Below are 24,637 nucleotides of genomic sequence, written 5' to 3'. Positions count from 1 at the left end.
CTTCAGACTTGCAAAGACCAATTTCCTGGACCACCCACTGTGTTGGTTTATTACATCCTATTATCAGTAGGAAGTGTGCATGAATTGTTTTTTCAGTAGCAGGGATGGATTGTAAGCAGGAACTGGTAAGTCCAGCTATTTAGACTCTAGTTTAAAAGTAGACCAAGTTCATGGATTGTTTTTCATATAGGCTAGAATATGAATTCTGTAATCTGCCCATAGGATGCATTCTTAATCCTAGTCAGGTGATTTGTAAGTGTGAGCTAGTTGTTACAGGAGGCCATCATGTATGAGCCCGAAAAACTTGGTGAAGCCTACAGATAAATTTGTCCATCCTACTGACAGTCTGTCAGGAGTTTCAACTTGTGACAGGACAACAAGCCCTCCTCATTAGATCTCCTGGCTTCCTATGGATACCAGGTATAAAGACAGCTGCTTGAGAAGGCTATGGGGCTGAGCATCCTCTGGAACCACTCTCAGCACAGGAGACTTCTATGCAAAACTGCTGCCGCTGCTCAGAAGTAAAACACAGTGCCATGGACCTGGTGCAACCAGTGGCCACTAAGCTGTTTTTTAAAAATATATTTTTTTTTATTGATTTCAGAGAGGAAGGGAGAGGGAGATAGAAACTTCAATAATGAGAATCATTGATCGGCTGCCTCCTGCACGCCCCCTACTGGGGATCAAGCCTGCAACCCAGGCATGTGCCCTTGGCTGGAATCAAACCTGGGACCCTTCAGTCCGCAGGCTGACGCTCTATCCACTGAGCCAAATCAGCTAGGGCTAAGCAGTTTGTTTTGAACAAACCCATCAGTGGCCACTTTCATCCACCTATCCTACCTTGCAAATGATAAAGTCTTACTCCTGGCTATTTAAAGACAGTAGAGATGTTACTGCTGCACTAGAATCTTTCACAGACATGACATGTAATCTCCCAAGGTTGAATTTGGCTGGAACAGGAAAAAAAGTCAAAAGGCTTTGAATGGCCTTAAGTGATCGTATCCAGAGGACTAGTCTATCCTCAGCAGAAGATTATATACTTACCCCTCTCTGGGAGGAAAATGAACCCTGTACCAACTTTAACTGGCAAGGGCTACAAAAAGTACCGTAGTTCCAGTACCTGAATATTCCTAACAATCTTTAGACTAACCAGTAGCAACATGAATAAATAAAATGATGTGCTATCTTGTCAGCTTGTAACAGCCAAAGCCTTGTCAGACCACTACAGCTAAAAAAAAAAATTAGACATGAATGCTTGGATGAAAACAACATAGATCCAGTTCCCTGTCATAAAGAATCCAAGCAGAAGAACCCAGCAGAATGTGAGCATCTCAAAAGTGAATGGAAGTCAAGCTCACTTAGAGCTGTAGTCCCAAATAGCTCAGGTCTGTTTCAAATCCTAACTTCTATATTCTGCTCACTGAATAATAACTGGAACCTGGAAACATTGAGAGCCTAGCCTGGGAGAGAATAGACTACACTATAACAATATATACTAATAAATTCAACTTGGTGAGGTTTAGCTCCAATGTGGCTTAATTCAAATTGTGTCCTGTTATTGATGTGTGGTTAGAGTTTAGCAGAGCTCTCTTTACAGCTAGTATGTTTGGAAGTGCCACCCACCAATAGGAAAACATGAAAATGTGATATTTTCTAAAGTGTTCCACATATACAGTGAAATTCTTTGTGATCATTAAAGATGACAAGTATGTTTCTGGCTGGTGTGGCTCAGTAGGTTGTGCATTGTCCTGTGCACCAAAATGCAGCTGTTCAATTTCTGGTCAGGGCACATTGATGTTTCTCTCTCTCCCTCTCCTTTTCTCTCTCTCTCAAAATCAATTTAAAAACTTGGAAAAAAAGATGACAAGTATGTGGACTTTGTTATTCTATGGAAATGTGTACAAGCAATAATGGAAGGTGAAACAGTGTATACACATTGGTCATGGCCCTGAAAGAACCCAGTCCGTACATCAGCCATGATCATAAGTGAAATTGGAGTGACACAAATAGAACTGAATGTTCATTAGGTTCCGAGTCTTTTTCCCCCCAGCAGAGTGGTTTAATCGCATAATAAAAATAATGAAAGGGATAAAAAAAATAATGCTATTTTTTCACAGCTGAGTGGTAGGAAATCAGGTATTTAAATACAAGTCCAGGGGGAGGAGCCAAGATGGCGGCGGAGGTGAACGGCTGATCTGTTGCCTCGCATGGCATTTTCGGAAATACAACTAAAAGATGGACTGGTGAGCGTGGCGACTCCTGCTCGCGTCTCCCCAGGCCGGGCGGCTGCTCCTCTCAGTCAGCACCGCAGCCAGGGCCATGAGCTCGTGGGCGCCTCGGCAGCTGCTGTGGCGGCGGCCGCGGACTCAGCGCAGCGGCTCTCGGTGAGGGAAGAGACCATCTTTCTGCAGGACGGGCCCATCCGCGTCACCGACCTGGCCCAGCTCTCCACTGAGATCCTTGGGGGGGCCCCGGAGACCGCCAACACCGACTTAGAGGATTCTTAGGAATTCCTGTCTTGCACTCAAGTCCTCTAGCCATTTTGAGAGAGGAGAACCAAGAAGGCAGCAAAGTTAAACAAAGGAACTTTGCCGCGCACAGCAATTTCAAAGTTAAACAAAGGAACTTCGCCACGCACAGAGCGTCTGCCACCCAGAACCACAGGAGAGCTGGCTGAATGGTGAATTTACAGCTAAGAGAGAAGAGGAAAGAGCGAACTCTGGAGGAGCTGAGGTGCGGAGGCGCGTGGGTCGGGCTGGGGGCGGGGGAAGGGACGTGCGGCTTTTGTTCCAACCCTAGGGGAGATTAGCTCCCCAGATGCCTGCGGGGAGAGGCTGGACTCTCGGCCTTCGTGTCGGAGAGTGGGAGTGACTTCCTTGCGGAGGTGCGCCCAGCAATCAGTGTTTGCTGCGCTGGAGTGCCGAATGAGGGGGCTTTGAAACGTGGAAAACAGAAAAAGCAGACTTGCAGCCAGTTCGGTTCGCCTCGCCATGGCCTGGTGGCGCCCTGAGGCCCCGCCCCGCCCTGAGACCTGCCCCGCCCTGGGACCCGCCCCGCTCATTTTGCAGGCCCACCCCGCACGTTTTGTAGGCCCACCTGGGCTCCAAGCAACGGCTTTTGCATGTGGGTGGCCTGCCCTATGGCAGCTTGACCAGATAAACTGCGCTTCTAGTCGGACTGCTCCAGGGACGCTCAGACAGGAGGAGGAAACTGCAGTTTTTGCTGTAATTCCTGCTGAGTGGCCTCAGGCAGTAGCTGACCTACACACCATTGGAGACCCAGAAACGAGGGCATCTAGTGGTCGGTGTGAGATGACACCAGATTTCAACCACTCGCATAAGGGACACATTCAAGAGGCAGACTCAGTGAGTGCCAAAGCCTTGCTGCACCAAGACCCGGCCCACAAATGTGTCTCCTACACAGCAACTCTTCCTTTATAGACACAGAGGATCCGCACAGCCAATTGGCCTGGAGGACAATTCCTCTCAGCGACACCAACAACAATCAAGACTTAACTATACAAAGGAGGACCAAGATGGAGGCATAGGGCGGAAGCCTGATTGTTGCCTACCACAACAATTTTGAGTCTACGACGGGAGAGCAGAGCAGACACCATCCAGAACCACCGGAGGGCTGGCTGAGCAGATGCTCTACAACTAGAATAAAAGAGAGGGGTACTCGGGATGATGCTGATGCCGGTGACCCAAAGATCACACTTTAAGAACTACGGCTCAGGTGACACAATGGCGGCCTGGAACGTGCTCGGCGCAGTTCCCCCGGCGGTCTCCGGCTGAGGGGAAGGCCCCACTCGCTGCTGAGCACAGACAGACGAGCCACTGGGAGACATGGGGTGGGAGACTCCGCGCTTGCTGACCTCCGAGTCCTTCAAGAATCTCAACGCCCCGGAAGTGGCCAGGTGCGCACGCTCGGCGACCGGCCACCGCTGCAGACCCAAGGGCCGACGCAGCCACCCCGGACCAGCCCGCCGCTGCGCACCGGGCACACCAGAGCTTCGCCGAGCCCGCCGCCCAACGAGTTCTGAGGCGGCTGCCCTGGAGCTCTGAGAAAATGGCCGAAGGAATTGCTGAGATGGAATTGACCAACAGGAAATGGGATCAAGAAGACGAAACCCCCCTGGGTCCCGGATCCGGGTGAAGCCGCGCGCCCCTGGGTCCGGGTGAGGCTGGGAACTGGGTCAGGGTGAGGCTGGGTCCCGGGCCCAGGTGAGGTCACGTGCCCCTGGGTCCGGGTGATGCCACGTGCCCCTGGGTCCAGGGGAAGCTAGATCCAGGGTCCGGGCGAGGCCGTGTGCCCCTGGATCCAGGTGAGGCTGGGTCCCGGGCCCGGGAGAGGACACGCGCCCCTGGGTCCGGGTGAGGCCATGCGCCCCTGGGTTCGGGTGAAGCTGAATCCTGGGTCTGGGAGAGGCCGTGTGTCCCTGGATCTGGGTGAGGCTGGGTCCCGGGTCCGGGTGAGGCCGTGTGCCCCTGGATCCGGGTGAGGCCACGCAACCCTGGGTCCGGGAGAGGCCACGCGCCCCTGGGTCCGGGAGAAGCTGGATCCTGGGTCCGGGTGAGGCCGTATGCCCCTAGATCCGGGTGAGACAGGGTCCCAGGTCCGGGTGAGACCGCACACACCTAGGTCCGGGTGAGGCCACGCACCCCTGGGTCCGGGTGAAGCTAGATCCCGGGTCCGGGTGAGGCCATGTGCCCCTGGATCCGGGTGAGGCCATGCGCCCCTGGGTCTGGGAGAGGCCACACGCCCCTGGGTCCAGATGAGGCCACGCGCCCCTGGGTCCGGTTGAGGCCACGCGCCCCTGGGTCCGGGTGAGGCCATGCGCTCCTGGGTCCGGGTGAAGCTGGATCCTGGGTCCAGGTGAGGCCATGTGCCCCTGGATCCAGGTGAGGCTGGATCCCGGGTCCGGGGGAAGCCGCGCGCACCTGGGTCCGGGTGAGGCCACGTGCCCCTGGGTCCGGATGAAGCCATGCCCCTGGGTCCGGCCGAGACCCAACCAGAGGGAATCGAACCTGCATTACCACCATTTCTTCACCATCCAGAGCTGAGGGGTCAGGGCCGACATGTACACATAAGGAACTGGTGGACATTGATATTGGGTCTCAAAAGAACTGTTGGTCCAGAAAGAAACTCACTACAGACTGATTCATTTGCCTGTCAGCATAACTATTATTGCTCATCTCACATTCAGTTCATATAAGTATATCTCTAGTGACACATGATCTCGCTCATCTAGGGGAAATGATGAACAACATAGACTGATGAACAAGAACAGAACCAGAAACAAGGAGGCATCGATCGGACTATCGGGCCTCAGAGGGAGGATAGGGGAGGGTGGGGGACGGGGGAGAGACCAACCAAAGGACTTGTGTGCATGCATATGAGCCTAACCAATGGTTAAGTTCAACAGGGGGTTGGGGCATCTGTGGGGAGGGGTGTGGGATGGGAATGGGAGGATGAGGACAAATATATGACACCTTAATCAATAAAGAAATTTAAAAAAATAAATAAAAAAATACAAGTCCATCAACTCCAAAAAGGGAGCAAACAGTAGGAAGATGATATAGTGACACAGCAAACAAAGGGACTTGCCTAGAAACATAATACTGAGACTGTAATGGGCTCAGGTAGAATTTTAGTGACACTGTAGATTAACTGGACACTTTTAGGCCGTATGCATTCTGTTTGAATAGTACTCCCCTAGAATTAGGGGGGATCATTTATTTTTCATATGCCTGTACTTCAAGTCACATATTTAGATATCAGTTTTTTCTAATGCACATAAGGAGGAATTGCAATCATTAGAGAAATGTCAGGCCAAAATCCAGGGCCTTCGCTTTGTCTACCAGAGAGCTCCAACATCAGAGTGACCTGGAGAGCCAGATCCTATAGCAGCTGGGTTATGTCTGTACTCTCCAAATAACATGGCCAGACATATGGTTGTGCCTGTGCAGAAGCCACACATCACTTGCTCATCCATTTTGCTCTTGCTTTCCCCTATTTTGGGTCTTTGTCTTCTTCTGCACCTTTATCAGAAGAGGAAGGAGACAAAGTGTATTTCCCATGCCTGGATTGCAGCTATCACTCTCCAACAGTCTCACATCAATGGCAGCACCATATGAAACTCTGGACTGTTTGTGTAAGTTGGAATAGCAGTAAATAAGGTTTGTGCGGTTTCTCCAGGGCAGGACTTGCCTGATTCTATAAGCATTTTATCTGAAGATTTGATTTTGCTAATTAAATGTAATGTGGGTTAGTTCATTTCAAATTTACATATTCTTTCTGTAGTTTGTGGTTTAGATAGTCTGTGCCATTATTTTCTTCCCACGTTTCATAATATTCCATGGTTGCTGTTTCTTCTTTAATGAGAAGTCACTAAAACAGGCACACCAATCATAAACATGAGTCACTCAGAATCAATGTGCTGTAGGTGTTAGGTACACACCTCATAGGTAACTGTAAAATCCCCTGAAAGAATTGATGTACATCATCTCAGAGTAGTGTTTGTAGCCTTTGCAAACTTACAGGATAAATCAGAGGCACCATTCTTGAGAAAAACATCTTAAATGATGACACCTACAATGAAAGAAGAGGGGATAGGATTAGGATTTCTGGCAGCTTGAAGTGGGAAAAGGAGGCCAATACAATATATCTGCTAAGTCCCTGTATTATAGCTTTCTGCAACAATATTCTCAGAAATAAAACTTCTCTCCATTGACTGATCAACACAACACAAAATACATCCAGAGAAGGCCCCTGATAAAATAAATGCCTGTTGTTACTGCAGTTTAGACCCTGAGTAGTGCTGCACTCTCACATTCAGTCTCACGATATGTGACTGGAGAAGAAGGAACTTCTGTCAAGGTATTTATTTTATGGAATGAGTTAAATGAGTGGTTGACCTGCACTAATCCAAAGGGAGAAACAAAAACTGAAACAAACACAGCAGCTTGTAATGAATGTTGATATGCTGCTCATTGAAGCCTCTCAACAAGGTGACAAAGTGATGGACCCAGTCCAAGGGGACAATGGCAGGAGAAATTGCCTGGAATAAATATCTGGCTGGCAAATCAGTCCTGACCATTAACCTGGCACAACTGCTGACTTCGAATTGATAAGCCTTGGTTCTATTTTGCTGACACGTTGGCTATCACAGGTTCCCGGGGCAGATATTTGCAAAGGATGGATGTAGACTACTAGCAGGAGACATCACCATCTATGGTTTCATCTAGGCAGTGTAGTATATTGGCTAATGTTTACTCAGCATATACTATGTGTCAAGTAACAACAGCAAAGAGATGGCATGTTCAGGGAGGTAAATAAGGAGAATGTAATGAAGAGACTATTTACAAAAGTATGGGCAGACTTAGGATGACCCAAAAAGGATGATGAAGCTCCCTGGTGCTAGCATCAGGTGGGAAACATTACCACCCTTATGTGGAGGGAACAAAAGAACTGCGGTTCTAGACATTTGTACCTAAAAGAAGCTCTGAGTGGCTGTGGGGAGAAGGACATAGCCAACCTGCATCAATGAGGTCAGGAGGAAGCCAAATGGATAAATGCACTGTTCTCACTCTCCTCTTGATCTCCAGTATTCTGTTAGTACCTTTCATGGGCCCAATACAACTAGAAGCCAGAGGGGCTGGAAACCCATTGATGCAGTCCATTAAGATCTACCTCCTGGCCCTGGCCAGTTTGGCTCAATGGATGGAGCGTCGGCCTGCAGACCCAAGGGTCCCCGGTTCCATTTCGGTCAAGGACACATACCTCGATTGCAGGCTCCTCCCCGGCCCTGGCCCTGGTCAGGGCATGTGCAGGAGGCAACCAAGCAATGTGTTTCTCACATCAATATTTCTGTCTTTCCCTCTCTCTGAAAATCAATGGGAAAATATCCTTTGGTGAGGATTTAATCAAAAAGAGATCTACCTCCTGGTAACAGAGAAGGGTAGAGAAGGGTGAAGGATGGATCTGAAGGAGCATGCAAAGAACATCCAACACACTCATTTTACAAGAAAGCAAAATGAAGCAAAATAACTTGCCCAGTGAGGGAGTGGTGGAACTGAGGGTTGACCCTGGAGCTATCTGACTCCAGATACCATTCTTTTTTTTTAAATTTTATTTATTTTTTTATTTTATTTTTAACTGAGGTATTATATGTGTACATATCTTACCATTACCCCCCCCACCCCACACCCATACATGCCCTCACCCCCCAGAGTTTTGCGTCCATTGTTTATGCTTATATGCATGTATACAAGTCCTTCGTTTGATTTCTTATCTCCCCCACCTCTCCCTAAATTTCCCCCTGTAATTTGAAAGTCTGTTTGTTGCTTTACTGTCTCTGTATCTATCTTTTTGTTCATCAGTTTATAATGTTCTTTATTATCCATAAATGAGTGAGATCATGTGGTATTTTTCTTTCATTGACTGGCTTATTTCACTTAGTATAATATTCTCCAATTCCAACCAGGTTGCTGCAAATGATGAGAATTCCTTCTTTTTTATGGCAGCATAGTATTCCATTGTGTAGATGTACCACAGTTTTCTGATCCAGTCATCTGCTGACGGGCACCTAGGCTGTTTCCAAATCTTAGCTATTGTAAATTGTGCTGCTATGAACATAGGGGTGCATATATCCTTTCTGATTGGTGTTTCTAGTTTCTTCGGATATATTCCCAGGAGTGGGATTACTGGATCAAATGGGAGTTCCATTTTCAGTTTTTTGAGGAGACTCCATACTGTTCTCCACAGTGGCTGCACCAGTCTGCATTCCCACCAGCAGTGCACGAGGGTTCCTTTTTCTCCACATCCTCGCCAACACTTGTCGTTTGTTGATCTGTTGATGATAGCCATTCTGACAGGTGTGAGATGGTACCTCATTGTTGTTTTGATTTTCATCTCTCGGATAATAAGTGACTTTGAGCATGTTTTCATGTGTCTCTTGGCCTTCCTTTTGTCTTCTATTGAAAATATTCTGTTTAGGTCCATTGCCCATTTTTTTATTGGATCATTTATCTTCCTTTTATTAAGTTGCATAAGCTGCCTGTAGATGTTGGAGATTAAACCTTTATCAGTGATAGCATTTGCAAATATGTTTTCCCATGCAGTGGGCTTTCTTGTTGTTTTGTTGATGGTTTCTTTTGCTGTAAAAAAGCTTTTTATTTTGATTTAGTCCCATTTGTTAATTTTCTCTTTAACTTCCATTGCCCTAGGGGCAGTGTCAGTGAAGAATTTCTTTTGGCATATGTCTGAGATTTTGTTGCCTGTGGATTCCTCTAGTATTTTTATGGTTTCCCGTCTTATGTTCAAGTCCTGTATCCAGTTTGAGTTTATTTTTGTGTATGGTGTAAGTTGGTGATCCAGTTTCATTTTTTTGCATGTATCTGTCCAATTTTCCCAACACCATTTATTGAAGAGACTGTCTTGACTCCATTGTCTGTTCATGCCTCCTTTGTCAAATATTAATTGAGCATAGTGGTTTGGGTCAATATCTGGATTCTCTATTCTGTTCCATTGATCTATATGTCTGTTCTTGTGCCAGTACCAGGCTGTTTTGAGAACAGTGGCTTTGTAATACAGCTTGAAATCTGGTATTGAGATCCCTCCTACTTTATTCTTCGTTCTCAGGATTGCTGTGGCTATTCGGGGTCTTTTTTTATTCCAGATGAATTTTTCGAGAGTTCTTTCTAGGTCTGTGAAATATGCTGTTGGTATTTTAATGTGGAGTGCATTGAATCTGTAGATTGCTTTGGATAGTATGGACATTTTAATGATGTTGATTCTACCAATCCATGAACATGGTATGTTCTTCCATCTGTTTACGTCTTCCTCTATCTCTTTTTTCGGTGTCCTGCAGTTTTCCTCATATAGGTCTTTTACCTCCTTAGTTAAGTTAATTCCTAGGTATCTTAATTTTTTTGGTGCGATGGTAAATGGGATTGCCTGTTTAGTATCTCTTTCTGTAAGTTCACTATTGGTGTATAGAAATGCCATAGATTTCTTGGCGTTAATTTTGTATCCCGCTACATTGCCGAATTCATTTATTAATTCTATTAGTTTTTTCATGGAATCTTTTGGGTTTTTTATGTACAATATCATGTCATCTGCAAATAAGGACAGCTTCACTTCTTCTTTTCCAATTTGGATGCCTTTTATTTCTTCTTCTTGCCTAATTGCGACAGCTAATACTTCCAGTACTATGTCAAACAGGAGTGGTGAGAGTGGGCATCCCTGTCTTGTTCCTGTTCTTAGGGGAAATGGTTTTACTTTTTGCCCATTGAGTATGATGTTTGCTGAGGGTTTATCATATATAGCTTTTATTATGTTGAGGTATGATCCTTCTATTCCCACCTTGTTGAGAGTTTTTATCAAGAAAGGGTGTTGGATTTTGTCAAATGCTTTTTCTGCATCTATTGATATGACTATGTGATTTTTATCTTTCAGTTTGTTTAAGTGATGTATCACATTTATTGATTTGAGGATATTGTACCATCCTTGCATTCCTGGGATAAATCCTACTTGGTCATGATGTATGATCTTTCTGATGTATTGCTGGAGCCGATTTGCTAGGATTTTGTTGAGGATATTGGCATCTATGTTCATGAGGGATATTGGTCTGTAATTCTCTTTCATTGTGTTGTCTTTATCTGGTTTTGGTATTAGGGTGATGCTGGCTTCATAGAAGGAGCCTGGAAGTGTTCCTTCCTCTTGAATTTTTTGGAATAGTCTGAGGAGGATAGGTTTTAGTTCTTCCTTGAAAGTTTGGTAAAACTCTCCTGTGAAGCCGTCTGCCCCGGGCTTTTGTTTGCCGGAAGCTTTTTGATGACTGCTTCAATTTCTTCCATAGTTACTGGCCTGTTGAGCTGTTTAGATTCTTCCTGATTGAGTTTTGGAAGGTTGTATTTGTCTAGGAATATGTCCATTTCCTCCAGGTTGTCCAGTTTGTTGGAATAGAGTTGTTCGTAGTATTTTGTAACAATCCTTTGTATTTCATCGGGGTCTGTTGTTATTTCACCTCTTTCATTTCTGATTTTGTTTATTTGGGTCCTCTCTCTTTGCTTCATGGTGAGCCTGGCTAGAGGTTCATCAATCTTGTTTATCCTTTCAAAGAACCAGCTCTTGGTTTTGTTGATCTTTTGTATTGTTTCTTTGGTCTCTATGTCATTTATCTCCACTCTGATCTTTATTATTTCTTTCCTTCTGCTTACACTGGGCTTTTCTTGTTGCTCTCTCTCTAACTCTTTGAGTTGTTTTGTTAGGTAATTTATTACCAATGTTTCTTGTTTTTTGCAGTAGGCTTGTAGAGCTATGAACTTCCCTCTCAAGACTGCTTTCGCTGTGTCCCATAGATTTTGGATTGTTGTGTTTTCATTGTCATTTGTTGCCATGATGTTTTTTATTTCTTCCTTGATGTCTTTGGTAACCCATTCATGGTTTAATAGCATGCTGTTTAGTCTCCATGTGTTTGATTTCTTTGGGTTGTTTTTATTGTAGTTGATTTCCAGTTTTATGCCACTGTGATCTGAGAAGAAACTTGATATGATTTCTATCTTCTTGAATTTGGAGATACTTTGCCTATGTCCTAACATATGGTCTATCTTTGAAAATGACCCATGTGCACTAGAGAAGAATGTATATTCTGTAGCTTTGGGGAGAAATGTTCTGAAGATGTTGATTAATTCCATCTGGTCTAGTGAGTCAATTAGGATTGATGTTTCTTTGCTGATTTTTTGTTTAGAGGATTTGTCCAATGGTGATTGTGGGGTATTGAAGTCTCCTACTATGATTGTATTGCTATTAATCTCTCCCTTGATATCCTCCAGGAGTTTTTTTATGTATCTGGGTGCTCCTATATTGGGAGCGTATATGTTTACCAGAATTATTTCTTCTTGTTGGATTTCTCCCTTTAGTATTATGAAGTGGCCTTCATTATCTCTTGTAATGTCCTTCACTTTGAGATCTAATTTGTCAGATATAAGTATTGCTACCCCAGCTTTTTTTTCATTTCCATTCGCCTGGAAAACCTTTTTCCATCCCTTTACTCTCAGTCTGTATGCGTCCTTTTTTTTGAGGTGGGTTTCCTGTAGACAGCAGATATATGGGTTTTGTTTTCTTATCCAATCTGTTACCCTGTGACTTTTGATTGGGGCATTCAATCCATTTACATTTAAAGTTATTATTGATAGGCACTTATTTGTCGCCATTTTTATTCTATACCCCTGTGTTCCTTCTTTGCTTCATATTTCTTTCTTTCCTTTTTTTTTTTTTTTTTTTACAGCAGACCCTTTAGCATTTTTTTCATTGCTGGTTTGGTGGTGATAAACTCCCTTAGTCCTTTTTTGTCTGTGAAGCTCCTGATTTCACCTTCAATTTTGATTGATAGCCTTGCTGGGTACAGTATTCTTGGATTGAGACCCTTCCTTTGCATGACTTTGTATATTTCATTCCATTCCCTTCTGGCCTGATGAGTTTCTGTTGAGAAATCAGTTGCTAGTCTGATGGGGGTTCCTTTGTATGTAACTGTCTGTCTCTCTCTGTCTGCTTTTAAGATTCTTTTTTTTTTAATTTCTTTATTGATGAAGGTATCACATATTTGTCCTCGTCCCCCCATTCCCATCCCACACCCCTCCCCACACATGCCCCCACCCCCCTGTTGTCCTTAACCGCTGGTTAGGCTCATATGCCTGCACGCAAGTCCTTTGGTTGGTCTCCCCCTTTACCCCCACCCTTCCCTACCCTCCCCCTGAGGCCCGACAGTCTGATCCATGCCTCCTTGTTTCTGGGTCTGTTCTTGTTCATCCCAGCAAATTACAGCAACACAAGCCTGGAGATTAATACAAACTGCAACACCAACTAATATCAAGTGAGGCAAGGGAAAACAAAAGTAAAAAACAAACAAAAACAAAGCAAACAAAAGAACCAACCAAACAAACAAAAAGAATAATCAAATCAATCTCATAAAAAAGTATAAAAATTCAATCTAATCAACATTCAAGCAAACAACAACAAAAGGCCAGAGAGAAAAATAATTTTTTTTTGGTAGCATAGAGAGAGGTATGTATGGATTTGGAGCAGGGGGTTGGGAATTAGATATATAAGTAGGGTGAAATTTTAGCAGAGGGTAAACTGAAAAAGTAGGGAAAATCTATAGCCAGAAAGGGTTAAGAAAAACAGGAGACCAAAAGGGGAAAGGTTAGGAGGAGAGTGATGGCAAAATGTTAGCGTTGAGATAGGGTAAGGGAAAGATGCAAATAGAATGTAGGACACTAATCCCAAAATACAAGAAAGGGAAAATCAAATGACATTTAAAAAAAAAAGTAAAATAATGGTAATAATTATGCTGATTGAAAATAAAAATGTAATAATTAAAAAGGTGAAACTCAAGTGAGGAAAAAGAAAAAAATTTAGTTTCTTAAGTAAAAGATGCAAAAAATGAAAATAAAAAAATTAGAATAAAAAAATTTTAAAAAAAATTGAAAAAGGAATTAAAAATTAAAAAATAGGAAGACTAAAATGCACAGTAGCAGCTGTCATTCACTTCCTCTAATATTCTGTTTGGTATGCCTGTTTCCCAGTCTGGGCGGTATTTCAGTTCAGCTTCGTTCCACTGCTTCTCAGTGTTGTAAGCCAGTCCTGCTTTTTGAGCCGGCCGTGTCTTAATTTCTCATATTTATTTTTGATTACACCAGAGACAATTAGCGTTTCAGCCCCTGGGTGGCAGTATTTCTGAATTGACTTCCGGGCCTCTCTAGCTTTTTTTTTTTTTTTCCCCCTCTATGGCACTCACTATCGGTTTGTGTAGGTGTGCGCCTCAGAGCTGCCTCTCCGATGGTCACACCCAGCTCTGTTCCAAGGTTCTGAAAAAACAACTTCCCCCTGCAGTCTTTCAGGATTTTTCCACCTGGGTTTTCCTATGTATTGGGCTTAGTAATCAGAGTTGGAAAGAGCCCAAGTGTGCGGGCAGTGGGTCTGTGCGTCAGACTATGTAGCCTGCACTCCTTTGAAAATTCTTAGTCTGATCCTCCTCGTCAGATTAAAATGAGTTGCTTTTAAGAGGTCACTTCTGTTAGCAGCTCAGAGGACCCCCTTCCACATTCAGGGATCACGGCAGCTCCAACTGCCGCCGATTTTTCTAGGCACAGACCTCCCGGTTCCTGCCGGTCTTGCGGCTCACGCACTTCCCTCCCACCGCGGGTATTAGAAACCACACCTTATTTCAGGCGAAATCTGACCTTTCCGTGGTGCAGTGAAGAGTTCCTTTGAATCCGAATATTTGCGCCGATAGGGGACCGGTGTTCTGGTGCTCGCAGCTGTTCAGTGTTTGCAGTTGTCGCGGAAAGTCAGGTTTCCAATAAAGTCCTCCTTTCCTTGCAAGATGGCGAGGCGCCCGGTGAGCCCGCAGCTCCGGGAGGAGACCCAGCCCCTGTGGGTGCTGCACAGTCAGGGGAGCCCTGGCCAGCACTCCCCCGCCGTCTCCTGTAGTTTAGCTGTCCCTTGGCTTGCCAATATACAATCCCCCTGCGAACCTTCGTTGCTCCCACTCTCCGCCCCAGGACCACACTCCAAACAGGACTCTATTCCGTCGCCATTTTTTTTTTCAAGTCGGGATAAATTTTAGAAAGAAGTGACATCTAAGCTGAAACCTGGAGAATGTGTCCAGATACCATTCTTGATACACTATCAAATTCTTCATTTCTGGACATGCCTATCTTTCCCATCTTACCTCCTTCCAGTTCCCTTTATACACTCTCTATGCTGCTGCCAGTGGGTCTCCCTTTTTCAGACTTTTTGAACATTCTGTTTACAGTGAAACTGTGGCCTCTCCCTCTTTTGAATCCCTGGAGTGCATGGTTTAAATTCTGTTGTAGTAGACAGTGAGCACCTTTAAGGCAACCCCTCTATCCTACTGTGGCACGATAGTAAGAACTAGGAAAACCCCTGGACAAGTGGAATGGGGAAACTGAGACAAAAAAACAACAACAAAGAAAATTAAACAAGGCCAAATACTTTGGGCAATTTATAGCCAGCTTGTGAATTGCAAGACCTTATCTTCCATAACCAAGGACACTTGAGAGCAAATGTTTTGCAACCTCTTCCCAAATGAGAAAATACAAAGCTTAAATCACCCTGGCCTGGGAAAATAGAGAACAAAGACTCAATTAATGCCATTTGTGCCAGCTAAACCCAAGGACAGATTAACTTGGGAAACAAATAACAAAAATCCCATGAAAGCCAGACAGACCTACAATAAAAGTAAAACAGACCAAAGAATAAGCAAAAACTCCCCCTATACACTTATTTCCAGTGCATCAACATATTAAAAATGCTCCTGGAAAACTGATAAATATTCTACTGAAACCCTCCCCTCAGATTCTCTCCTGCAAGGGAAAAAAAAAAGCATAAAAAGCTCTCGGGACAAAGACTCAACGTGGGCTCGCTCTAAGCACTTCCATGCCCCTTCTGGGGCATGAACTTTTTATTTTTAAGATTCCTCACAAGACTTGCAGCCAGGGGAGCAGTGGACAGATTGACCCAGGCTCACCCCCTGATCTTGTCTCCAAGGCCCCCTTTTTCTCTGACTTGCCAGTGAGCTAAAGCAGCCCCTCCTTGGCTCACTTCTATCACTGTGACATTTACTTCCCAGTGAGCTAGCAGCAGCCCTGCCTGGGCTCACTTCTTTCCTATAACATTTCTAGGGAGCCAAAGCAGAGCACCGCCTAGGCTCTCCCCTGTTGTGTCTTCTACCCTAATTCCTTCCTTTGTTTCACTGTCCCCAGCATTAATAAACACACTCTCAAATCCATCTGGACTCCTGTTGTAAAATCTTTCCTACATGAAGTCAAGGACCCACACATTACAGGCCAACCTGAGGCAGAACTGCTCTGGGCCAGTCCCTGTCTGGTAATACTACTTATATTTGTATCATCCCTGGTATCCAGCCCAGAGATGGAGAGATAGTAATTAAGTAATGTTTTGCTGGTTTGTGGAATGAATTTGTCAAGGCAGACAAGGGAAACAGGAAAATTATCTCATAAAATTGAAATTAAAGGATTTGAAAAAAATTACTGAAAAATATTTAAGTAACTATATTAAAACTCCTAACATTATTTTAGGCATCCGTATTTTATTTATACCCCAAACATAATTTACTATAATTTTACTTTTCTTATTTTAATTGAAATGAGCACATCAATGATTTTTCAAAATCTTCTGGGGAAAAATAACACCCTTAAAAATGCATAACACCTTACTCTCCCATTCAATGTATTCCCTTTTCATTTCGTTGAAGGTTTCCCTTTCTGTGCAAAACTTTTTTGTTTGATGTACTCCAATTTGTTTATGTTTTTCTTTTGTTTCCCTTGCCTGAGGTGATATATCAGAAAAAATATTACTATGAGAAATAGCTGAGATTTTACTGCCTATATTGTCTTCTAGAATTTTTATTATTTCACAGTTTACATTTAAGTCTTTAATCCATTTTGAGTTTAATATAGTGTATGGTGTAAGAAGGGAGTCTAATTTCATAGTTTTTGCAAATATCTGTCTAACTTTCCCAGCATCATTTATTGAATAGACCGTCTTTACCCCATTGTAAGTTTTTGCCTCTTTTGTCAAATATTGACGATAGAGGCATAGGTTTATTTTGGGACTCTATTCTGTTCTATTCATCTATGTTTATTTTTATGCCACTGACATGCTGTTTTGATTACTATGGTCTTCTCATATAGTTTGATATCAGGTAGTGTGATTTCCCCCAGCATTGTTCTTTTTTCTCAAGATTGCTGTAGCTATTTGGGGTCTTTTGTGGTTCCATATAAAGTTTTGAAATATTTGTTCTAGTTCTGTGAAATATGCTATTGGTATCTTGGTAATAATTGCATTGAATCTATAGATTGTTTTGGGTAGTATGGGCATTTTAATGATGTTAGTCCTTCCTACCCATGAACCCGGTAAATATTTCCATTTATTTGTATCTTCTTCAACTTCTTTCTTCAGTGTCTTATAATTTTCTAAGTACTAGTACAGGTCTTTTATCTCCTTGTTTAAATTTATTCCTAGGTATTTTATTTTTTAATCGATTGTGAATGGGATTATTTTCTTAGTTTCCCTATCTGATAGTTCATTGTTGGTGTATAAAAATGCAATTGATTTCTGGAGATCTGTCTTGTATCCTGCTTCTTTACTGAATTCATTAACCAGTTCTAGTAGTTTTGTGTGTGTGTGTGTGTGTGGAAAACTTTTCGTTCTCTATATAGAGTATCATGTCATCTGCAAATAATGATAGTTTTTCTTTTTCCTTTCCAATTTGGATGCCTTTTATTTCTTCTTCATATCTGATTGCTGTGGCTAAGATCCAGAACTATGTTGAATAAGAGTGGTGAAAACAGACATCCTGTCTTGTTCCTGATCTTAAGAGAAACGCTTGTAGGTTTTGCCCATTAAGTATGATGTTGGTTGTGGGTTTGTCATATATGGTCATTATTACATTGAGGTATGTTCCCTCTATGCCCATTTTGCTGAGAGTTTTTTCATAAATGGGTGCTGGATTTTATCAAGTGTTTTTTCTGCATCTATTGATATGATCATGTGTTTTTTATCCATCAGTTTGTTTATGTGGTGTATCACATTTTATTGATTTGTGTATACCGTACCAAACTTGCATCCCCCAGAATAAAGCCCACTTGGTCACGGTATGTTATCTTTTTAATGTATTGCTGGATCTGGTTTGCTAATATTATTCTGAGGATTTTAGCATGAATGGTCATCACGGATATTCGCCTATAATTTCCTTTCTTTGTAGTGTCTTTATCTGATTTTGAAATTGGGATATTGCTGGCCTCATAAAATGAGCTTGGAAGTCTTCCATCCTCATGAAATTTTTAGAATTGTTTGAGAAGGGGAGGTGCTACTTCTCTGAATGTTTAGTAAAATCCATCTGTTAAGCCATCCAGTCTAGGACTTTTGTTTTTGGGAGTTTTTATTATTATTACTATTACTATTGTTTTTTTTTTCTTTTTATTACTATTACTATTGTTATTGCTGCTTCAATTTCACTGGTTGAAACCTGTCTAATGAGATTCTCTGATTCTTCTTAATTCAGTTTTGGAAGATTGTATATTTCTAGGAATTTATGCATTTCTTCCAGATTGCCCAATTTGTTGCCATATAGTTATTTGTACTATTTTCTTATAATCCTTTGTTTTTCTGTGGTGTCAGTTGTTGCTTCTCCTCTTTCATTTCTGATTCTGTTTTTGAGTCCTCTCTCTTTTTTTCTTGGTGAATCTGTTTAAAGGTTTGTCGATCTTGTTTATCTTTCTAAAGAACTAGTTCTTGATATCATTGATTGAGTTACTGTTTTGTTAGATTCTACTACATTTATTTCTGTTCCGATCTCTATTACTTCCTTTCTTCTACTCACATGCAGCTTTGTTTGTTGTTTGTTTTTAAATTTCTTTAAGTGTAAAGTTAGTTTGTTTATTTGAGATTTTTTTGTTTCTTGAGATAGGCCTGTAATGCTTTGAATTTTCTTCTTAGGACTGCTTTCACAGTGTCCCATATATTTTGGTTTGTTGTGTTTTTATTTTCATTTGTTTCAGATATATTTTTTTATCTTCCTTGATCTCATTGTTAACACATTCTTTGTTTAGTAACATGCTATTTAGCCTCCATGTGATTGTATGTTTTTCAGGTTCTTTCTTCTTGTGATTGATTTCTAGTTTCATGTCATTATGGTCAGAAAAGATTCTTGATATGATTTCAATCTTCTTAAATTTAGGGGTTTTGTGCCCTAACATATGGTCTATTCTAGAAAATGTTCCATGTACACTTGAAAATAATTTATATTCTCCTGCTTTGGGGTGAAATGCTCTGAAGATATAAATTAAATCAATTTGATCTAGTGTGTCATTTAAGGCCACAGTTTCCTTGTTGATTTTCTGTCTGTAAGATATATTCATTGATGTCAATGGGGTGTTAAAATCCCCTACTATGACTGTGTTACTATCAATCTCTCCCTTTATGTCCATCAGTATTTGCTTTACATAATTAATTGTTTCTATGTTAGGTGCATAAATGTTTACAAGGTTTAAATCCTCTTGTAAGATTGTTCCCTTTATCATTATGTACTGTCCTTCTTTGTCTTTTACTTTGCCTTTGTTTTAAAGTCTAATTTTTCAGATGTAAGTAATGCTACCTCAGCTGTTTTTCATTTCCATTTACATGAAATATCTTTTTCCATCCTTTTACTTTTAGTCTGTGTGTATCTTTTGTTCTGAATTGGGTCTCTTGTAGACAGCATATATATGGCTCTTGTTTGTTTGTTTTTTATCAATTCAGCTACCTTGTGACTTTTAACTGAAACATTTAATCAATTGGCATTTAAAGTGATTATTGATAGGTATGCATTTATTCTTTTAACTATATTTTGTTGTTGATTTTTTCTCCTTCTTAAAGCAGGCCCTTTAACATACCTTGTAATACTTGTTTGGTGGTAACAAACTCCTTTAGCTTTTTCTTGTCTAGGAAGTCCTTTATTTCTCCTCAATTTTAAATGCTCACTTTGCTGATTAAAGTAGTCTTGGTTGTAGGCAATTGCTTTTCATCACTTTGAATTATTTCATGGCAATTCCCTGTGGCCTGAAATGTTTCTGTTGATAAATTAGCTGAGAATCTTATGGGAGCGCCCTTGTAGGTAACTAACTGTCTTTCTCTTACTGCTTTTAAGATTTTCTCTGTCTTTAACCTTTGTCATTTTAATTATGATGTATCTTGGTGTGAGCCTCTTTGGGTTCATCTTGTTTGAAACTCTGTGCACTTCCTCAATTACTGTGTATTTTTCCTTCACTAAGTTAGAGAAGCTTTTGGTCATTATTTCTTCAAGGTGGGTCTCAATCTCTTGCTCTTTGTCTTCTCAATTTGGTGCGCTTGTGATGTGGATGTTGTTATGCTTCATGTCATCCCAAAGGTGCCTTAAACTATCCTCATTTTTTTGAAAAAATATTTTTTATTGATTTCAGAGAGAGGAAGGGAGAGGTAGAGAGAGATAGAAACATCAATGTGGAGGGAGAATCATTGGTCAGCTGCTCCCTGCATGCCCCCTACTCGGGATCAAGCCTGCAACCTGGGCATATTTACCTACCCTGAACTAAACTGTGACCTCCCGGCCCATAGGTTGACGCTCAACCACTGAGCCACCAAGCTGGGCTATCCTCATTGTTTAAATTCTTTTTTCATTTTGCTGCTCTGTTTGGGTGTTCTTTTCTACCTTGTCTTCCAAATTGCTTATTTGATCTTTTGCTTCTTCTAATCTACTGTTTATTCCTTTCAATATATTCTTCATTTCAGATATTGTATTCTTCAGTTCTGACTAGTACATTTTCATGGTTTCTATGTCCTTTTACATGCTGTTGAGCATCCTTATAACCATTATTTTGAACTCTATATCTAATAAACTACTTGTCTCCATTTCATTTAGCTCTTTATCTGGAGATTTTTCCTGTTCTTTAATTTGGGGCCTGTTTTTTGGTCTCTCTCTCTCTCTCTCTCTCTCTCTCTCTCTCAATATATATATATATATATATATATATATATATATATATATATATTGCTTCAAAAAGCTTTATTGTTTCATTTGGTCCAATGCATGGGAGAGGGCTCCAGGGTGGTTAAAAGAATGGCTAGTAGTTTCGGGAAGAGGCTCAAGTAAAAGCCAGAGACACAAGGATGCGGGGGTGGGGGGGGGGGGCTCTGAAAGGTTTCTGGGCTCCAAAGACTCCTAGTGGTGCTGAGGGTGAGCCTTTCGAAGAGATACTTGCCCAGCCCAGCCTGGGGGGCGGCCAGCCTGCAGATGTTAGTCAGGTGGTCGCCCATCTTCTTGATCAGTTTCACCTCCTCATCCAGGAAGTGGTTCTCCAGGAAGTCGCAGAGATGAGGGTCTGCAGGGGTAGAAGCCAGGGGATGCAGCTCCAAAAGGGCCTGGTTCAGGTTCTTCTCCAAGGCCAGGGCAGCTTCCATGGCGTCCTGAGTTTTGCCCCAGTCATCCTGGGAAGGTTTCTGCATGTTCTGGAAGAGAAAACAGCCGCCACGCTTGTTTTGCAACTTTAAGAGATGCTCAGCACCCTCACGCTTCTTCTCCACCAATTCATGGAAGAAATAACCCACACCCTACAGATCCACATAGTCATGGTCGAAATCATAGCCCAAAGAGAAGTAAGTGTAGGAGGCCCGCAGATGCAGGTTGGCCAGGTGGTTGACCACAGCCTCCACCTCCGTGGGATAATTCTGACGAATTTGGGAGCCCATGGTTGTTGGGCAATAAGAAGTTAAGGTAGAAAATAAAAACTTGTTGGCTGGTCCCGGAGGTGGTTCTGAAGGTGGTGACTGGTTGAGACGCAGGAGAGTGGCTGGAGGCTAGAAGAAGGGGCGTCCCTGGATCTGTTCCGTCCAAACACTGTTGAAGCAAGAGACAGATCCAGGACCTCCGAGTGTGCCCCGGTCTCCACATTTTAGCTGCCTCTTTGTGATTGTTTCTATGTATTAAGTAGATCTACTATAACTCCCAGCTTCATGGTGTGGCCTTATGTAGTAACTATTCTGTGGAGTCCAATAGTGCAGTCTCTTTGATCACCTGAGCTGGGTGCTCCAGGAATGTCCTTGTATTAGTTATGTGGTCCCTCCTGTTGTAATTGAGTCTTGATTGTTATTTGCCTGTTTGTGTGTGGGATTGACCTTCATGCTGTCAGACTTTGGCTCACGTCCTGCAAGCTGCTTTGCAGGTGCTAACCACACAAAGCAGAATTTGCCTCAGCAGGGTCTGGTACCTGTCAAGATCTCCCTTTGGATATGCCACTCAAGAAGCTAATTGGATCCTGCTCTGATGTTATCTGAAGCTGGCCACTTGATATGTTGGTTATGGGTCTCTTGGGAAAGACTCTGATGCAGGTCAATGTCAGATGCTGCCTGTGACTAGCCCTGGGCAACTTGTTTGGAGCTACAAGCAATCAACAGTTTATAGCTGCCTCTGCTGGGCCTAGGTATACACAGGAAGGACTGAGCTGCACACCAAGGCTGGCTTGTACTAGTAACAAGCTTGGAGTCAAGTCAACAAATGTCCTAAGTTGTCCCAAGATCAGCCTCCACCTGCCTTTGCCTTCTGGTTGCCTGTTAGGCTCAGTCCCTGAAAGTAACTCTAGTGGTACTTGAGTTGCATGAGATAGGTTCACAGTGAGTCACTAGGTAGGGGCCAGTTGTGTTCACCAGTTTAATACAGGTTCAAACTTGATTCCAGTGCTGGGTCTGAGGCCACTCAGAAAATGTCCCCTGGTATGCCAAATTTAGCTGCCACCAGCTGGATGCTTGCATACATTTATGTTAGGACAGGGTCTCAGAGAGTTAGGGTGAGGCTAGCAGTTTATCAAGCCCAAACAGACCAATATTTGGCCGTATGTTTACAGGGCTCTGCTCCAGTTAAGTGTGCAAGGTGAAAATGGTCCCTGTCCTAGAGGAACAAAACTCAAGTCTGTCCCAGATTCTATCAAAAGGAGCCTGAGCTTAGCAGGGTGGGGTTGCCAGATATGAGAAAGATGGGGCTAGTGGGTCTCCTGTGAGGATAGGTGCTGGTCAGGCTTTGGGGAAGGTGGGTGTTTGTGGCCTCTCCTCCAGAGCCTCATAACTCAGTTTGTTCCGAATTTTGTTCCAACCTTGGCAGGGCGAAGCCACTAGGAGTCTGAAGGGTGGGGCATTTGAGGCTTACAGGTGGGTCTTCCTAAAGCCTGGAGGGTGATTCTAACAGATCTCCCCTGAGGGGGAATTGTCAGTCAGATTCATGGGAAATTGGGGGAATGGCCCCATCCCAAAGGCACAAAACTCAGTAACTGACACCTCCTCAGTCTGCCCAGACATCTACATGGAAGAAGTATTCCAGAAGGTGGGGTTCTTACTTTCCCCCTGGCTGATGCCACAAGAAAGGGAGTGCCCCACCCAAGAAAGATGGCATCTGCAGTATGGGAGAATGACTCAGCACAGGGATCCATGTAGCTGTCCCTTCCACTTTCTCCCCAGACTCTCCTCACACAAGTGCTCTTCCTTCCCTCTGCCAGAGTAAGTGGCTATGAATGAAAATTTGTTTATTGGCCTTTTAAAAAGGTGCCTGTGTCTCTAACAAACTTCTGTCTCTAGCAAACTTCTGTCTCTCCCACTGATTTTCACAACCATATATTTTGTGGGTGCTTTTTCCTGGATCTGGGCTGGGATGCCCAGCTTGGGGTTGAGACTCCATGCTTCTCAGGAGGAATTAACTGCAGGTGATATATCCTACCAGATTCACAGCTGCCACCCCTGGGATTGGGGCCAGCCTTTTTCATATCTCTACCATTCCTACCAGTCTCAATGTGGCTTCTTCTGTAAATTCTTGGTTATAAAACTGCTCTTGAGGTAGTCTTCAGTTTGTTATTCAGGATGATTATTCTATAATTTGGTTGTAATTCTAGTTTGGTCTTTGGAGGAGGTGAATCTATTTTCCTCTTACCGTGCTGCCAAAGACGCAGTTGAAATTTTATAGACCAACAATGAACTATCAACAAGGGAAACTAAAAAAAAAAATTCCAATCACATAAAAAATACTTGAGAATAAATTTAACCAAGGAAGTAAAAGACCTGTACTCAGAAAATTATAACACTGAAGAAAGAAAGTGGAGATACAAATAAATGGAAGTATATACCATGCCCATGAATAAGAATAATTAACATCATTAAAATCTCCATCATTAAAACTACCCAAAGCAATATATATATATATATATATATATATATATATATATATATATATATTCAATACAATTCCTATGAAAATACTAATGGTGTAGAGATTGAAGATGGCTGCCGATGGGAAGGCAGGCTGCAAGATAGTGTGTGAGTGAGAAAATGAAAGGAGAGTGTGTGGACGTACAGGGAGTGTCTATTTGTGAGCGAGGGACAGCTATATTCCAAGGGACTGTTGGGGACTGCTGGACTGGGCTCCCCTGACTGGGCAGCCTCCACTGCTGCTGAAATCTCTCCTGGAGTGACCGGCTCTGCCCCAAAGACCACGCCATCTTGAAGGGGAGAGTGGCTGTGATCAGAAGCTTAACCTTACCTTCAATCAGGAAGAATCAGATACCTCCCAGGAGCCTACAACCCCAACACCCAGGGACCAGCTGCGAACCCACAAACACTGGGTCTCAAGCAGTGTGAATACATGGACTCAGACGAGCTCTGCACCTTCTCACGGAAAGGTCAGATTTCACCCAGAGAAAGGTGAGGTCTGTTATCCAGGCTGAAGGGAGAAATGTGCACAGCAGGATCTAAAGGTTCAGAGGAAGTCTGCGCCCCACAAAATCCATGGACATTGAGGCCAGCATAGTCCACGAATGTGGAATGGTGTCCACAAGGCTGCTGACAGAAGGTAACTAGAAATCAACCCATAGCTGGGCTGGGCACAAAAAGGCAGCCTGAAGCTTTACCAGTAAACTGGCTGCATTGTGCCAGGGGAAAAAGACGTGCACAGAGACTTGAGCAGAGTCGTGCACAGTGCTGGGGCGAAAAAGTCACGAGTTTGCACACTTACTCTGGCTCTTTTTTTCTCTTT

At 43.0% G+C, this 24,637-nt stretch overlaps 1 pseudogene across 1 annotated transcript; it reads right to left on the bottom strand.

Annotated features, from left to right (window-relative positions):
- Nucleotides 1-858: 858 nt before the first annotated feature.
- LOC307095407 (ferritin light chain-like) lies at nucleotides 859-21,315 on the bottom strand (annotated as a pseudogene). Its single transcript has 2 exons — nucleotides 20,787-21,315; nucleotides 859-950 (listed from the first exon to the last, which is right to left on the bottom strand). The product of its transcript is annotated as a ferritin light chain-like (transcript).
- Between the last annotated feature and the right edge of the window lie 3,322 nt (nucleotides 21,316-24,637).

The sequence above is a fragment of the Cnephaeus nilssonii genome (assembly GCF_951640355.1).
Source record: "Cnephaeus nilssonii genome assembly, chromosome: X".
NCBI classification, from domain to species: Eukaryota; Metazoa; Chordata; class Mammalia; order Chiroptera; family Vespertilionidae; genus Cnephaeus; species Cnephaeus nilssonii.
Note: the sequence above shows the minus strand (reverse complement) of the source record. Positions and strands in the feature narration are given on the sequence as shown.